Source organism: Chiloscyllium plagiosum, unplaced genomic scaffold, assembly GCF_037043375.1.
Source record: "Chiloscyllium plagiosum isolate Xiang-an unplaced genomic scaffold, Cpla_swu_hap1 HiC_scaffold_1, whole genome shotgun sequence".
NCBI classification, from domain to species: Eukaryota; Metazoa; Chordata; class Chondrichthyes; order Orectolobiformes; family Hemiscylliidae; genus Chiloscyllium; species Chiloscyllium plagiosum.
In genome coordinates, this window is record NW_028270139.1 from 120057984 (window position 1) to 120076663 (window position 18680).

At 41.7% G+C, this 18680-nt stretch overlaps 1 long non-coding RNA gene across 2 annotated transcripts in view; it reads right to left on the reverse strand.

Annotated features, from left to right (window-relative positions):
* Window positions 1–338: 338 nt before the first annotated feature.
* The window catches only part of LOC148152202 (uncharacterized), a 47358-nt gene continuing 29016 nt past the window's right edge, over window positions 339–18680 (reverse strand). For both annotated transcript variants that reach the window (XR_015758010.1, XR_015758009.1), the window contains exons 2-3: window positions 18357–18451; window positions 339–1330 (exon numbers count right to left, since the gene is read on the reverse strand). This is a non-coding gene — a long non-coding RNA (uncharacterized LOC148152202). The remainder of the gene's footprint in view (window positions 1331–18356; window positions 18452–18680) is intronic.

Here is an 18680-nt window from a genome sequence, read left to right on the forward strand (position 1 = left end):
GGAATTGGGAGACAGGAACCCAAGCAAAGGGATCAAATGTCAGATCGGTTAGAGGGGTGGGGAGAGGGTAAGGCACATTGCCAATTCCAGCAGGAGGAAAAAAAAAACTGTTATGCTGCAAATTATAAATTTCCAGCATGTGTTGTATGGGCCAGAAGCTTTGACTGTGCCCACAAGATGGATATCACTCAGGAGGGCTGGAGTCATATTCAGGTACTCTAAACTTTCCATTAGCCTGTCTCAGCTATATTCTGTTCACTATATGTATTTGCATACACACTGTATACTTTGAATTCAACCTGTTCAGGTTATGACACATCTCTAGGGCAAGTGGGATATGGACCAAGGTATCCTGACTCAAAGGCACAACATTACCACTATGCTACAACAGTCCTTTATTTATTGACTGCACACTGAGCAAGATTATAAATCTCAAGCTTATAAGATTGTTATGATCTGGGAGGAATGAAGGGAGTCCTTTTAAGTTCTGCCTGGACACAGCGATGTGTAAGGGAAATCAAGTTTTATAAACAGTTACACTTTAATTATAGATTTAATTCCACTTTAATCTGTTTAATTCCAAAGTACAATGGAATTGTGCTCTTGAGGAAAGCTACTTATTATTTTTACCTTGGTACAAGGCCTATGTGATTCACATTGCCATAGAAATAGGCTTTAAGAAGGGAAGAGTCCACAACAAGCCATTGTATTACAGAACAACCTTGGTTATCCAAACATCAATTATCCAAATTTTGGATTATCCAAACAAGATTTCAAGATCCCGTAAATTGGAATGAACTCTGTATTAAAACACACATTATGAGAGAGACGCTTACACACAGGACATCCACCGGGACGAAAAAAATTGTTTTTTTGAGCATCCTGACGGAAAGGGAGTAGAAACAAACTACAGTGTATTTAAGATCGCGTATTAACAAGAACAACAACAACACACAATCTGAATTTCCAGTTCTTCTGGAATCTTAAGTACCTGTCCCGATCTGCAGTATCACATCGACTAATGTTGGATTGTTTTGTCCCCCTGGTTGCTTGTGATCTCCTCTTCTTCTTCCTCCTCTCTCACTCTGCTGGTCACTTTCATCAGGAGGATAGGTCCAGGGCTGAAATTTGCTTGTTGCAAATGAAAACGAGTTGCTATATCCTTGCTAGCAGAACCCACTCGCTTTGCCCGCTACCTCTCCACACACACACCTACATGAATGAGTTAATGAACCTTTAGTTTGCTCTTGTCCCAATCCAAAATGTTGAGGGGGTGAAAGACATCTGATGTCGGCCGCTGTTCAGGAGTTGGCATGAACACAATATGCTCCTACGTGGACAGAAAGTTCAGTTTGAATGTTCAGTATGGCTTCCTTTGTTTACAATCAGATCAGTTATCAGAACAATCAGTTATCCAAACAAAATACTCCCTGCCCATCTCGTTCAGATAATTGAGGTTGTGTTATATTGGGTTACAGATTCCCTAACCTATCACTGAAACTCTCATATCCAAGTCAATCTGCAATAATCTGAGAGCGAGATTAAGAAAACAGAGAATAGAAGCTGCTGGTCCTGCATCTGAAACAGAGACAGTGCAGTGAGGCTGATACATGTCAAATGCCAAAGTTTATGAACATGAGGTGTGTCGGCTTGCTGTCCATGGAATCTGCCAGGTATCTAAGTTGGAGGTCCAGAGGAGCAAACAGCATGCTGGAGTCATGAAGCAACCCCTCTGACTTTCATGCCTGAAGGTTTTGGCAACCATTCACTAATCGAACAATGGGAGAGTGCATATGAATTAAGCAAGATTAAGGTGGATAAATCCCCAGGACCTGATCAGGTGTACCCGAGAACTCTGTGGGAAGCTAGAGAAGTTATTGCTGGGCCTCTTGCTGAGATATTTGTATCATTGATAGTCACAGGTGTGGTACCAGAAGACTGGAAGTTGGCAAACGTGGTGCCACTGTTTAAGAAGGGAGGTAAAGATAAGCCAGGGAACTATAGACCGGTGAGCCTGACCTCAGTGGTGGGCAAGTTGTTGGAGGGAATCCTGAGGGACAGGACGTACATGTATTTGGAAAGGCAAGGACTGATTAGGGATAGTCAATATGGCTTTGTGCGTGGGAAATCATGTCTCACAAACTTGATTGAGTTATTTGAAGAAGTAACAAAAAAGATTGATGAGGGCAGAGCAGTAGAGATGATCTATATAGACTTCAGTAAGGCATTCGACAAGGTTCCCCATGGGAGACTGATTAGCAAGGTTAGATCTCATGGAATACAGGGAGAACTAGCCATTTGGATACAGAACTGGCTCAAAGGTAGAAGACAGAGGGTGGTGGTGGAGGGTTGTTTTCAGACTGGAGGCCTGTGACAAGTGGAATGCCACAAGGATTGGTGCTAGGTCCTCTACCTTTTGTCATTTACATAAATGATTTGGATGTGAGCATAAGAGGTACAGTTAGTAAGTTTGCAGATGACACCAAAATTGGAGGTGTAGTGACAGTGAAGAGGGTTACCTCAGATTACAACAGGATCTGGACCAGATGGGCCAATGGGCTGAGAAGTGGCAGATGGAGTTTAATTCAGATAAATGCGAGGTGCTGCATTTTGGGAAAGCAAATCTTAGCAGGACTTATACACTTAATGGTAAGGTCCTAGGGAGTGTTGCTGAACAAAGAGACATTGGATTGCAGGTTCATAGCTCCTTGAAAGTGGAATCGCAGGTAGATAGGATAATGATGAAGGTGTTTGGTATGCTTTCCTTTATTGGTCAGAGTATTGAGTACAAGAGTTGGGAGGTCATGTTGCAGCTGTTCAGGACATTTGTTGGGCCACTCCACTGTTGGAGTATTATGTGCAATTCTGGTCTTCCTATTGGAAAGATGTTGTGAAACTTGAAAGAGCTCAGAAAAGATTTACAAGGATGTTGCCAGGGTTGGAGGATTGGAGATATAGGGAGAGGCTGAACAGGCTGGGCCTGTTTTCCCTGGAGTGTCAGAGGCCAAGGGGTGACCTTATAGAGGTTTATAAAATTATGAGGGGCATGGATAGGATAAAAAGACAAAGTCTTTTCCCTGGGGTCGGGGAGTCCAGAACAAGAGGGTATAGGTTTAGGGTGAGAGGGGTAAGATATAAAAGAGACCTAAGGGGCAAATTTTTCACGCAGAGGGTGGTACGTGTATGGAATGAGCTGCCAGAGGATGTGGTGGAGGCTGGTACAATGCAACATTTAAGAGGCATTTGGATGGGTATATGAATAGGAAGGGTTTGGAAGGATATGGGCCGGGTACTGTCAGATGGGACTAGATTGGGTTGGGATATCTGGTTGGTATGGACAGGTTGGACCAAGGGGTCTGTTTCCATGCTCTACATCTCTATGATTCTTTGACTCTATAAGTAATATTAAGGGTGATAATAAATGATAATCCATGCAAATAAGTCTCTGACCATTCAATAGAGAGAGTTTCAACATAGTCAAACAGTCATTGAGTCATAGAGACGTACAGCACGAGAACAGACTCTTCGTCCAACTCGTCCATGCCAACCTGATGGAACTAGTCCCATTTGCCTGCATTTTGCCCATATTCCTCTGAATCTTTCCTATTCTTGTACCTGTCCAAATGTCTTTTAAATGGAGTAACTGTACCTGCCTCTATCACTTCCCTTGGCAGTTCATTCCATAAACACACCACCTTCAGCATGAAAAAGTTGCCCCTGAGGTTGCTTTTAAATGTTTCCCCTCTCACCTTAAACCTATGCCATCTAGTTTGAAATTGCCTACCCTGGGGAAAAGACCTTGGCTATTCATCTTATCTATCCTTCTCATGATTTTATAAACCTCTATAAGGTCGCCCCTCAACCTCCTACGCTCTGTGGGAAAAAAGTGCCAGCCTATCCAGCCTGTCCTTCTAACTCAAACCCCCCAGTCCCAGTAACATCTTTGTAAATCTTTTCTGTACTCTCTCCAATTAATAATAGCCTTTCTATAACAGGACCACCAGAACTGTACACAGTACTCCAAAAGCTGCCTCTCCAAAGTCCTGTACAACCTCAACATGATCCCTTAACTCCTATAATCAATGGTCTGACCAATGAAGGCAGCATGCCAAATGACTTCTTCAACATCCTATCTCCCTGAGAAAATGGAACTTTATGGTCTTGATAATGAGCAGGGCCTCGTTGAACACCTCACTCATTTTTTTCCAAATTTCTCACCATAGCCCATACTGTTCAGGGGCTGACAAGATTCCAAGCATTTGATCAACTGCCTTAAATCCATTACATGGTGCAGTGTAATATTTTTATAACTCCCCTTGTGAAATGCCTCCACTTATTTCATTATATTAAAGGTGCTGAATAACTAGAAGTTCTTTTTGTTCAACTTTTAAACACATATGGGATAAGAAAGACATTGGGCAAGCTTTTTAGCATAGGCCATGTCTTTGGTGTGGTATTCAGTGATTGGACATAAGATATTGCCACAGGAAGCACCTGGCAGGTGGAGGAGGCAGCTCTGGAACATTAGCAACATTACTGACAATGGTGGCCATGATAAAGCAGCAAGAACAACATGAGGATATCTGTATTTTCAATGCCTTTGGAAGAGAGAGCATGATACTCTCCATTGGTGAAGCTGCCAGGGCTTATAAAACAGAAGGGAAACATCTTTCAAGGAAGTGTTAGGGCTGAGTCTGTTTGATTTTTCACAATGTGAGCAGGTTGATTTATAACACACCCAACAAAATCCTGTGTCGAACTGAAATATTGAGAGAGAAAAGAAAGCATGTTAAAATTCAGCACAAACTATAAATTGTATCCCCAGATTTTTATGGGAATGTCAAAGTACCAATTACCTGCCACACAATCTATGGTTACTGTCTCAAGATATGATTGTTCAAATCATTTCCCTGTTGCAGTTGTTATTTGAAGGCCTGATGTGCAAATGGAATAGCCCTTCACCTTATTAAAAGTGGTGTAGGAGACACAAAATTAAAATTCCCACACCTAAACCCAGCCTTCATAATTTTCATGGATTCATGCATATCTATGATTCCTAGCTACCTTTGATTCCCATCAGTGCAATATCCTAAACACAACTTGTGCACTTTGGATCTGATAGGAGAGGAGGTAAACTTACTTGCTTTCTTTGACAAGATAGTGTACATTTTTGGAGATTGTTCCAGGACACATTTAGGATAATCAGGCATCCTTTGGGAGAGACAAGTTGCCTTTTGGGGTAGGTAAAAGTAAACATGACTATCCACTAAAAATGAGTAAATTCATTGCAGTTGTTAGCCTGAGTGGAGTTGTCAAGAGAGCTGTCAAAGGAAGCTGTTGCACTTTCAAGGCATTTAATCTTCCTCCCTTTAAATGTTTATAAACAGTGTTTTAATACAGCTGTATTAAAATATCCAGTGCTTGATATTTTGCTCCAAGCCTGAGGCTTGATTACAAGATCAGTGCTGTATTGCTGATTTCTCAACATTTTATTATCATAGCGGGTGCTTGTGAATTTACAGTTTAGTTGACAGTTCCATGTGGCTTATAAATTCATTGAATAGAAATGCTTGTTTTTACAAGGGAATAAGACCATAAGACAGCAGGGCAGAAGAAGACCAATAAGCCCAACAAGTCTGTTCTATCATTCAATGACATCATAGCTGATCCGATGACCCTTAACACCACTTTCCTGCCTATCCCTTATAACCTTTGATTCCTTAATAATTACAAATTAATCTATCTCAGTTTTAGAACATAGAACACGGAACAATACAGCACAGAACAGGCCCTTCAGCCCTCGATGTTGCGCGGACCTGTGGACTTTTCTCAGCTCGTTCCCCTACACTATCCCAAAATCATCCATGAGCTTATCTAAGAATTGTTTAAATCTCCCTAATGTTGCTGAGTTGACTACCTTAGCAGGTAGGGCATTCCATGCCCTTACCACTCTCTGTGTAAAGAAGTTGCCTCTGACATCAGTCTTAAATCTATCACCCCTCAATTTGTATTTATGCCCTCTCGTATAAGCTGACGTCAGAAAAACTCTTTCTCTGTCTACCCCATCTAATCCGCTGATCATCTTGTATGTCTCTATCAAACTCCCCCTTAGCCTTCTTCTTTCCAATGAGAAAAGACCCAAGTCTCTCAGCCTTTCCTCATAAGACCTTTCCTCCAGACCAGGCAACATCCTGGTAAATCTCCTCTGCATCTTTTTCAATGCTTCCACATCCTTTTTGTAATGGAGCGACCAGAACTGTACACAATATTCCAAGTGTGGCTGCACCAGCATTCTGTATAGTTGCAGCATGATATTGCGGTTCCGGAATTCAATCCCTCTACCAATGAAACCTAACACACCGTATGCCTTCTTAACAGCACTATCCACCTGGGTGGCAACTTTCAGGAATCTATGCGCATGGATTCCAAGATCCCTCTGCACATCCACACTACCAAGAATCTTTCCATTGACTAAGTACTCTACCATTATGTTATTCTTCCCAAAGTGAATTACCTCACAGTTAGCTGCATTGAACTCCATTTGCCACCTCTCAGCACAATTCTGCATTTTATCCAAATCCCCCTGCAACCTGTAACATTCTTCCAAACTGTCCACTACTCCACCGACTTTAGTCATCTGCAAGTTTACTAATCCATCCACCTATGCCTGCGTCTAAGTCATTTATAAAAATGACAAACAGCAGTGGTCCCAAAACAGATCCTTGTGGAACACCACTAGTAACTGGACTCCAGGCTGAATATTTTTCATCAACCACCTCTCGCTGCCTTCTTTCAGAAAACCAGTTTCTAATCCAAACTGCTAAATCACCCTCAATCCCATGCCTCTGCATTTTCTCCATCAGCCTACCATGTGGAACCTTATCAAAGGCTTTACTGAAGTCCAAGTATATCACGTCAATTGCCCGACCCTCATCTACATGCTTGGTCACCTTCTCAAAAAACTCAATGAGGTTTGTGAGACATAACCTGCTCTTGATGAAACTATGTTGACTATCAGAAATCAAATTGTTGCTTGCTTGATGATGATAAATCTTATCTCTTATAATCCTTTCCAAAACCTTTCCTACAACAGAGGTACGGCTCACTGGTCTATAATTACCTGGGTCATCTCTGCTGCCCTTATTGAACAAAGCCACACCATTTGCAATCCTCCAGTCCTCAGGTACTAAACCTGTAGACAATGACGACTCAAATATCAAAGCCAAAGGCTCCGCCATCTCCTCCCTAGCTTCCCAGAGAATCCTCGAATAAATCCCATCCGGCCCAGGGGACTTGTCTACTCTCTCTCCTTCTAGAATTGATAACACCTGTGCATAACTAACCTCAATCCTTTCTAGTCTAATATCTCATGCCTCATTTTTCTCCTCTACAATATTCTCCTTTTCCTGATGAGAAATGTTCATTTAGCACCTCTCCAATCTCTACAGCGTCCACACTCAACTTCCTACTTCTGTCTTTGACTGGCCCTATTCCTACTCTAATTATCCTTTTATTCCTCACATACCTATAGAAAGCTTTAGGATTCTCCTTTATTCTATTTGCTAAAGACTGCTCGTGTCCTCTCTTTGCTCTTCTTAACTCTCTCTTTAAATCCTTCCTAGCTGATCTATAACTCTCCATTGCATCATCTGTACCATCTTGCCTCATCAACACATAAGCCTCTTTCTTCTTCTTAACAAGAGATGCAATTCTGTAGTAAACCACGGTTCCCTTACCTTATCACTTCCTCCCTGTCTGTCAGAGACATACCTATTAAGGACACGTAATATCTGTTCCTTAAACCAGCTCCACATTTCGATTGTCTGCATCCCCTGCATTTTGCTACCCCATTCTATGCATCCTAATTCTTGCCTAATCGCATTATAATTGCCCTTGCCCCATCAATAACTCTTGACCTGTGGCATGTACCTATCCCTTTCCATTGCTAAACTAAACGTAACTGAATTATGGCCACTCTCTCCAAAGTGCTCACCTACAACTAAATCAAGCATCTGGCCTGGTTCATTACCAAGCACGAGATCCAGTGTGGCCTCCCCTCTTGTCGGCCCTTCAACATCTGTGTCAGGAAACCCTCCTGTACACATTGGACAAAAACTGATCCATCCGACGTACTACAGCTCTAACATTTCCAATCAATGTTGGGGAAATTAAAGTCCCCCATAATAACCACCCTGTTCCTTTCACTCCTACCTAGGATAATGTTGCTAATACTCTCTTCCACCTCCCTGGAACTCTGCGGAGGCCTATAAAAAGCTCCAAGCAGTGTGCTCTCTCCTGTCCCGTTTCTAACCTCAGCCCACACTACTTCAGTAGACAAGTCCTCATCAAAAGTTCTGTCAGTCACCGTTATACTATCTTTGACTAACAAGGCCATGCCTCTCCCTCTTTTACCGCCTTGCCTGTTTTGAATGAAAGATCTATATACTTATATTTATTGACCCAGCTTTGTCAGCCTTCTGTGGTGAGGATTTCCACAAAGTCACTACTTACCAAGGGATGAAATTCCTTATTTCAGAGTCTGAAATTTGCTGCATCTTACTCTGATACAATGCCCTGGTGTCCTGGACCCTTTGACAAGGGAAACAGCCTTCTTGCAACTACCCTGTCAAATCCCTTAAGGATCTTGTAGGTTTCAATAAGGTTGCCTCTTATTCTTCCAAATTCCATTGAGTACAAGCCCAACCTACCCAACCTCTCCTCATAAAACAGTCTCCCCATAAGTGAATCAGTCCAGTGAAACTTCTCCAGGCTGCCTGTAATGCCAGTATAATTTTCCTTAAATAACAGATCCAAACTGTCCACAATATTCCACCTGCCTTGTCTAGCTTTAGCAATACTTCCTTCCTGTTATATTCCATTCCCTTTGAAATGAAGGTCGGCATTCTATTTGCCTTCCCTAATACCCTCTGGACTTGGATGTTAGATTTTTGTGATTCATGGATGAGTCCTTTTTAATGAAATAATATTCAGCTTTTCTATTCTTCCTGCCAGAATGCATACTTTCACATTTTCCCACATTATATACCATCAAGCACATTTTGCTCACTCACTTAATCTGTGTATATCTCTTCACAGAAAATTAAGTTAAACATGAAAATGATGAATTCATTCTATCATCAATAGATCCTTAAGACTCTTACTGGCCTTCTGGGGAATTAGGGAGGGATAGTAAATGCTGGGCTAGCCAGTGACATTGCCATGAATATATGGGGTCTGACAGATGGTGGTTATTGGGTGAGTTGGTATGAAGGGTCTAAGGGCAAAGGATAATGGTGGGTGTTATGATTTAGTATGAAGACAATGAAGGGCCATGGTGGTGTTATAAGAACAGAGGTGACAAGGAGGAGATGAATGGCCACAGAGAATGAATGGAAGGCATGTGGTGGTGTGACGAGGGCAGGAGGACTGTGTAGGAATATGAGCAGTCTGAGGGATGACCATTTTGTTTTTATTCATTCTTCCCATATCTCAGTCATTGAGGCTGCCTTTCACCCAGTTCCTCTCTGCACCCATCAGCTTCCAAACTCTTTCCATAAAACCCAACATAGCCAGAATGAAACACAAATTTCTCAGGCACGTTATTGCTAGATATGCAAAAACCACAAAATATTCCAACCCTGTGCTCCTGACCTCTGTGAGAGTCAGGTTCAAGTCTTAAAATGGGCATGTCAGATCAATCAATAACTAAAGCTCATAATTGTGGATAATCCACACATAAGCAATTGTTCAGTTAGCAACAGTCTTGCCTCTGGATTGAGGGTTTTTAGGTTGAACCCACTCTCCAATGACATGAGCACAAAATCTCGGCTAATACTTCAGTGCACCACCAAGACAGTGCTGAATAATCATAAATATTATCTTTAGGATGGCATATCAAACTAACCTCTCATGTAAAGACAAAACACTGTCTAACACTATTCAAAAAGAAGAGTTCTCCCTGGAGTCCTGGTCAAATGTCACTTTAAACAGTCACTAAAATCAAGCAATTTCGTTGTTATCTCTGCAGTTTGGGGAATTTTTGTTGTGTGTAAATTGGTTGGTTTTGCTCCCTCTCTTAAAGGTAGGTGTCTTAACCAAGCATCCAACAAAAATATCACAATTGACCACAGTGCTGAAACTGAGTGGAAGGCTTTGAACAAAATCCAAGAAAAATAAATTATTTAAGTTCCCTAAATTGGTATATTTTTCTTGCCTTTGGCCAATATTTTGTTCTGTTTTGCCTGTTTTCTTTTATGTGAGTGCAACCAGAACAAATGGTGTTTACAAAACAGCTCTAAGTTCTTTCACAAGGTTACATGAATACATTTTACACACTTGCCCTTCCTGGCATTGGAAATATTAAGACTACTTTACAAAAACTGTTTACTGAATGGATTTGGCTGATATCCAAACAACATTCATGAAAAAGAACATGAAGTCCCTCTGGTTTGTGTTCACTAGCCTTGTGTTACTTATTTTTGCTATTTTATTTGTCTGACTAAATTCAACAATGATTGTAAACACTTCAGTATCTCATACAACACATTGGCACAACATAAACCAAATCGTCTTGTGCCAACCAAAGATCATTTTGAGGGACAAGTCTCCCCATCACCAGACACTTCATCCAACAGGCATCAAGTGGTCACCCCTCTGCAGCTAACTGGCTCCAGTAACTTTGAGCAGCACAGGGAATCAGTGGTGGAGGGTGTGGGGCATCAGACAAGAAGCCAAAGCTCAGTGAAACAGCAGCACAAATTATTTTTGTTGAACCAAGAGTCAATCTTTTAGGATGTTAAACATTTCAACTTTTCTCAACCTTCTTGAGTTCTAAGCAAAAGTTCTACGTCCAGACTATCAAATTAACTATAAACTGTCCATGCTGGAACCATTCTAATGAATCTCTTTCAAACCTCAAATATTCATTAAAAAGTTACTATTTGACCAACTTTTAGCTGGGATTGACATGTGAAACTTTGCAGAGCGTGCACGCGCTCTATCCGACATGCCCCAAAATGGCAATCAGATGCCCATGTATATCATGACGTAGACAGCATAGCACTAAGGACAAGCACTTGAGGGAGATGTAGGAAGGGGAGAGCCAGTTAGTTCTCTATTGTGCTCCTTATTACAGTAGGTATTTATTTCTACCTTCCCTGATTGTTCCGTTTACTGTGAACATCAATAATCCAAATGTTGTTTCAACAACAGGGCACACCCAATTGAGTTTTATTGAAGCAAAATACCACTTCATTGAAACAAGGAACAAAATACTGCAATAACAGTAATACATCATAAGCTTATCTGTACAATGCTTGTAATCGCAATTGACCTTGTTTCCCAGACTTGTCCAAGGACCAGACCAAAATAGATGATCAATCTTCTCCATCCTAACCTCTGGTTGATCAGCCAACTCCTGTTCCCGAGCTAGCTAGATATTGTCATGAAGCACACTCTCTTTTACCCGTTTCTTTGCATACAGCCTGTGTGTTCAATTCTTAACACTATCCAGTCTTCAGATATTGCTTAGTTGGCCATTAAACGTATGTCACGTCTACCACATTTGATTGATCTTTAGCCATTAAGACATATGCCAGTTTTCTCAGGAAGGAGGTTCATCTCTTGAGTTTAACTAACTTTGGCCCAAGGCCATCCTGTTCAGTTCTGCTCATATATGCTATTTCTTTGTAACTTTTGTGTTCTGCAATCAACTGTATGAATATTTACACAGCACAACCATGTGGTCAACAATCCCAATTCATCTGCTAAGTTACAGCATGTAATTATATCACACATATCTCTTCAGACAACACTCAGTCACAATCTAACTGTTTGATGTGTCAATAGGCAAGTTTCTCATGTTTTGTTTTCCTCATTTTGACCAATCCAGCAATTTTAGGTTATAGTATAGATTTAAGCTGTAGAATTTGTGCGTCCTGGTCCTTCTTATCGTGCATGAAAGAAAGTGTCCTTCTTTTTAGTCATTTATGAGATGTGGGTGTCACTGATTGGCTAGCATTTATTGCCCATCTCTGGTTGCCCTTGAGAAAGTGCTGGTGAGCTGCCACCTTGATCTGCAGCAGGTAGTCCCACAATTCCATTAGGGAGTGAATTCCAGACGTTTGACCTAGCAACAGTGAAGGAATGGTGACAAATTTCCAAGTCAGGAGGGAAACTTGCGGTTGGTGGTGTTCCCATGTATCTGCTGCTCTTGTCCTTCTAGATGGGAGTGGTTGTGGGTTGGAGGTGGCTTCCAAAGATCTTTGGTGAATTTCTGCAGAGCACCTTGTCGATAATACACACTGCTGCTGCTGAGCATCAGTAGTGGAGACAGTGGATGCTTGTGGGTGTGGTGCAATTCAAGTAGCTGCTTTTCCTGGATGTTGCCAAGCTTCTGAGTGTTGTTGGAGCTGCATCCATCCAGGTGAGTGGGAAGTATATCATCACACTCCTGATTTGTGCCAGTAGATGTTGGACAATCCACTTATAGTGTCATAGAGTCATAGAGATGTAAAGCATGGAAACAGACCCTTCGGTCCAACCCGTCCATGACGACCAGATATCCCAACCCAATCTAGTCCCACCTGCCAGTCCCCGGCCCATATCCCTCCAAACCCTTCCTATTCATATACCGATCCAAATGCCTCTTAAAAGTTGCAATTGTACTAGCCTCCACCACTTCCTCTGGCAGCTCATTCCATACACATACCACTCTCTGCGTGAAAAAGTTGCCCCTTAGGTGTCTTTTATATCTTTCCCCTTTCACCCTAAACCTATGCCCTCTAGTTCAGGACTCCCCGATCCCAGGGAAAAGATTTTGTCTATTTATCCTATCCATGCCCCTCATAATTTTGTAAACCTGTATAAGGTCACCCCTCGGCCTCCGACGCTCCAGGGAAAACAGGCCCAGCCTGTTCAGCCTCTCCCTATAGCTCAATTCCTCCAACCCTGGCAACATCCTTGTAAATCTTTTCTGACCTGCTCAACCTGCTCAAGCATATAAATTTGACAAAAAGAGTTTGTGAGCTCATGTTTTGTATTTAAAGGCTGAAGTGCGTATTTTTATATTATGTAGTAAAGTCAAGTATGTGCAACCTTTCACCCTGTTGTCAGGTCACTGCTGGGAAGGGAGTTGGTATTTGGTCTGATAGCTAAACAGACATATTTATTTGTATTGATAAATTGAGACCAAGCATTAGAAATTTGAGGAGCCACAGACTCAAGGTATCATGAGCATGAGGTTGTGAGATTAGTGGCACTCGTCAAATTGAAAGGTTATGTGTCATAAAGTAGAGCTGACAATTGCAATATTGGAAATGTATTAATTCAGGCTAGCCACTGCTTTTGAGGACAAGAAACGAAGTTTGAGAGGAGCAGGAAGGCTGCAACCTAAGGCTCAAATAAGTTTACTTTTCATTGTTAACTTGTTCTTAATTCAAAGAAGGGTACAACAGAAGCAGGTCAATAAGTCCATAGAGTCCAGACTAACTCTGCTCTTTCCCTACATCACTGCAATTATTTCTTCTTTAACTATGATCAAACTTCTTTTTGAAGTTTACTTTATTCACTATTCTATGAGGCAGTGCATTCCAAATCATAACTACTTACTAACCATCTAAACATTTATCCTCATGTTACAACTCATTTTTTTGCAAACCTTAAATTTGTGCCCTCTGCTTATTTACCCTTCATTGATTGGAACCAGTTTCTTTTTATTTAATCTACATAAATCCTTCATGATATTAAACACTTCTGTCAAATCTGCTCTTTGTCTTCTGTGCTCTAAAAGATGAGCTTCAGTACTATCAATCTAATCATGGAACTATAACCGCTTAATGTTGGAGTCATTCTAATAACTCTCTTCTGTCACCTTTCCAAGGCCTTTGTGTTTTTCCCAAAGTGAGGTGTTCAGAAGTCTGCACAATACTCTAAAGTGAAACAATGGTGTAGTGGTTGTTGCTCAACTAATAACTTGGAGACTCAAATCTTGGGTTTGAATTTCATGGGCAGATGGTGAAATTTGATTTTTTTTTTAAATATGAAAATAAAGTCGAATGGTTACTATGATGTCATTGTCATAATAACCAAATCGGTTCGCTAATGTCCTTGTTAGGCAATCTGCCACTGTGTAAAATGCCTGAAGCAGCCACCCAGCTGTATCAAACTACAAAAATATCACAGGAAAGGAATGAAGGTACATGGAATACCCAGCATTGATCTTGGCACTGGAAAAAGCAATGGTAAACATAGTCCTGTACTCTATGATCTGAGGGGGTTAATGCTAAAATTGAGAGCACTCTCTCAACGTCTAGTCAAGCAATAGCCTGTCATACTCACAAAATCATATGTCCTTTCCACGTTTTTGCAAATCTTTTTTTCAATCTTTGTACACCTCCCTATTTCCCTAACTCTGTACTTGTTAAAACTTATCACAACTGTAATGTTCTCCACTTCTGATGAAAGGTCATTGACATGTGTTGGCATTTAGTTTCTCCCTCCACAGACACTGTGACCTGTTGTTTATTCCCTGCACTCTATTTTAATTTCCAGCTTCTGCAGTATTTTGCTTTTGCAGTTTTAGCTTTTCTCAGGTGCAGGCTATACATCTTGAATGGCTCTGGTCACAATGTCCCAGGAATCTAAAGTGCTCCCTTTGAACCATGTGTCTAGCCATAAACAAACCTGCAATATTTTTCTATTTTTAATGTATGCCTGACATTGACAGTAATCAAAGATGTTTCCTTTGTAATTCCTGCTTTTTAACATCCAATCCAAACTCTTAAACTCTGGTTTCATAATCTAAATCTTCTTTCGCCCTATGTACTTAGTTCTAAATTGACCATAATTGAAGTTTCCTTCTCTACCCACCCCAATATTCCTCCCCCATTCTATGTTCCCTCCACCACCCCACACTGCTGGTGTGTATACTGTACTACATTCTGTTCATGATGTCACCCATACTGGTACAACAAGGTGTCAACATATCACACTGATCTCATGTTCAATAGTAATAAAACTGCCTGTCCTCAATTTGTATTGCATTCCAACACTTTATTGTAATTCTCTGTAATGTCTTGCCTCACATTAGACTACAATCCTCACATTAGACGACAGTCCTCACATTAAACTACAATGTGACTCCAGAACTACAGCAATCTGTTGATATTGCCCTCCAAACAGTTAGGGACAAGCAATAAATGCTGGCCAAGCCAAAGATACATATATCCTGTGAGTGAATTTAAAAAATCTTTCTAACTGTGAGACATAATTCATAAGACTTTTGACACTGTAAGGTAATGGCGATGTCATCAACATCTTGCTCACCTTAGCAACAAGATGCACCATACTTGTTATATGTGAATATATAATGAGGTGACATCACTGTGGTTCTGGAGTCACATGTCATCCATTAAGTGTATAAGTCCTGCTAAGATTTGCTTTCCCAAAACGCAGCACCTCACATTTATCTGAATTAAACTCCATCTGCCACTTCTCATGAAAACAGTCTCAAGGCCCTAAGCCTTTCTTCAGAAGATCTTTCCTCCATACCAGGCAACATCCTAGTAAATCTCCTCTGAACCCTTGCCAAAGCTTTCACATCCTTCCTATAATGGGATGACCAGAACTGTACACAATACTTCAAGAGCGGCCGCACCAGACTTTTGCAACGTGACCTCACGGCTCCGAAACTCAATCCCTCTACCAATAAAGATTAACACACTGTATGCCTTCTTAACAACCATATCAATCTGAGTGGCAACTTTCATGGATCTATGTACATGGACACCGACATCTCTCTGCTCATCTATACTACCAAGAATCTTACCATTAGCCCAGTACACTGTATTCCTGTTGCACCTTGTAAAGTGAATCACCTCATAATTTTCCACATTAAACTCTCTTTGCCACCTCTCAGCCCAGCTCTGTAGCTTATCTGTAACCTGCAACATCCTTCGGCACTATCCCCAACTCAACCAGCCTTAGAGTCATCCACAAATTTACTAACCCACCCTTCTATGTCCTCATTCAGGTCATTTATAAAAATGACAAACAGCAGTGGACCCAAAACAGATCTTTGCAGTACACCACTAGGAACTGAACTCCAGGGTGAACTTTTCCCATCAATCACCATCCTCTGTCTCCTTTCAGCTTGCTAATTTCTGATCCAAACCGCTAAATCACCCTCAATCCCATTCCACCGTATTTTGTGCAATAGCCTACCATGGGGAAGCTTGTCAAATGCCTTACTGAAATCCATATACACCACATCAACTGTTTTGCCCTTATCCACCTGTTTGGTCACCTTCTCAAGGAACTCAATAAGGTTTGTGAGGCCACAACCTACCCTTCACAAAACCATGTTGACTGTCCCTAATCAACTTATTCCTTTCTAGATGATTATAAATCCTTTCTCTTATAATGGCTTCCAACACTTTACCCACAGCGGAAATAAGGCTAACTGGTCTATAATTACCAAGGTTGTCTCTACTCCCCTTGTTGAACAAGGGGACATTTGCTATCCTCCAGTCTTCTGGAACTGCTCCTGTAGACAATGACGAAATAAAGATCATAGCCAAAGCCTTGGCATTCTCCTCTCTGGCTTCCCAGAGAATGCTAGGATAAATCCCATCTGGCCCAGGGGACTATTTTCACACTTTCTAGAATTGCTAGCACCTCCTCCTTGTGAACGTCAATCCTGTCTAGTCTAGTAGCCTGTATCTCAGTATTCTCCTCAACAACATTGTCTTTTTCCAATGTGAATACTGATGAAAAATATTCATTTAGCTCTTCTCCTATCCCCTCGGACACCACACACAACTTCCCACTACTGTTCTTAATTGGCCCTATTCTTACTCTCGTCATTCTTTTATTCCTGATATACCTATAGAAAGCTTTAGGGTTTTCATTGATTCTATCTGTGAACAACTTCTTATGTCCCCTCCTGGCTCTTCTTAGTTCTCTCTTTAGGTCCTTCCTGGCTAGCTTGTAACTCTCAAGCGCCCTAACTGAGCCTTCATGTCTCATCCTTACATAAGTCGCCTTCTTCCTCTTGATATGAGATTCAACTTCTTTAGTAAACCCCAACTCCCTCACTTAACCACTTCCTCCCTGTCTGACCGGTACATACTTATCAAGGACATGCAATAGCTGTTCCTTGAAAAAGCTCCACATTTCAATTGTGCCCATCCCCCGCAGTTTCCTTCCCCATCCTATGCATCCTAAATCTTGCCTAATCACATCATAATTGCCTTTCCCCCAGCTATAACACTTGCCCTGCAGTATATACCTATGCCTTTCCATTGCTAGATTAAACATAACCAAATTATGATCACTATCACCAAAGTGCTCACCTACCTCCAAATCGAACACCTGGCTGGGTTCATTACACAGTACCAAATCCAACGTGGCCTCGTCCTTGTTGGTCTGTCTACACACTGTGTCAGGAAACCCTCCTGCACACACTGGACAAAAATGGATCCATCTAAAGTACTTGAACTGTAGTATTTCCAGTCACAATTTGGAAAGTTAAAGACCCCATAACAATTACCCTGTTACTCTCGCTCCTATCCAGAATCATCTTTGCTATCCTTTCCTCTATATCTCTGCAACTATTTGGAGGCTTATAGAAAACTCAAAACAGGGTGATATCTCCTTTCCTGCTTCAAACCTCAGTAGATGAGTCCTCAAACTTCCTTTCTGCCACTGTATTACTGTTCTTGACTAACAATGCTACACCTTCTTTTACCATATTCTCTGTTCTTACTGAAACATCTAAATCCTGGAACCTGCAACAACCATTCCTGGTCGTGCTCTATCCATGTCTCCGAAATGACCACAACATCGAGGTCTCAGGTACCAACCGATACTGCAAGTTCACCCACCTTATTCCAGATGCTCCTGGCATTGAAGTAGACACGCTTCAAACCATCTTCCTGCTTGCTGGTGCACTCTTGTGACCTTAAGCCATATTTCTGACCTCACTACTCTCAACCTCCTGGACACTGGAACTACAATTTCAGTTCCCATCCCTCTGCTGAATTAGTTTAAACCCTCCCGAAGAGTATTAGCAAATATCCTCCCCAGGATATTGGTACTCCCCTGGTTCAGGTGTAGGCCATCCTGTTTGTAGAGGTCCCACCTAGCCCAGAACCAGCCCCAATTATCCAGGTATCTGAAACCCTCCCTCCTGCACCATCCCTGTAGCCATATGTTCAACTCCTCTCTCTCCCTATTCCTTGTCTTGTTAGCACATGGCACAGGAAACAAACCAGAGATAACAACTCTGTTTGTTCTAGCTCTAAGCTTCCACCATAGCTCTCTCAATTTCTGCCTTAAACCCCCAGCCCTTTTCCTACCTTTGTAGTGCCTATGTGGACCACGACTTGGGGCTGCTCCTCCTCTCCCTCAAGGATCCCGAAAACACAAACCGAGACATCATGAATCTTGGCACCTGGGAGGCAACACACCATTCGTGAGTCTCTTTTGTTCTCACAGAATCTCCTATCTGTCTCCAATGACTAATGCTTTGCTCTTCTCTCTACGTCCCTTCTGAGAAACAGGGACAAAATCTGTGCCAGGGACCTGCACCCCATGGCTTATCCCTGGTAAGTCATCCCCTCTCCAACAGCATCCAAAATGGTATACTTGTTATTGAGGGGAACGGCACAGGGGACTCCCGC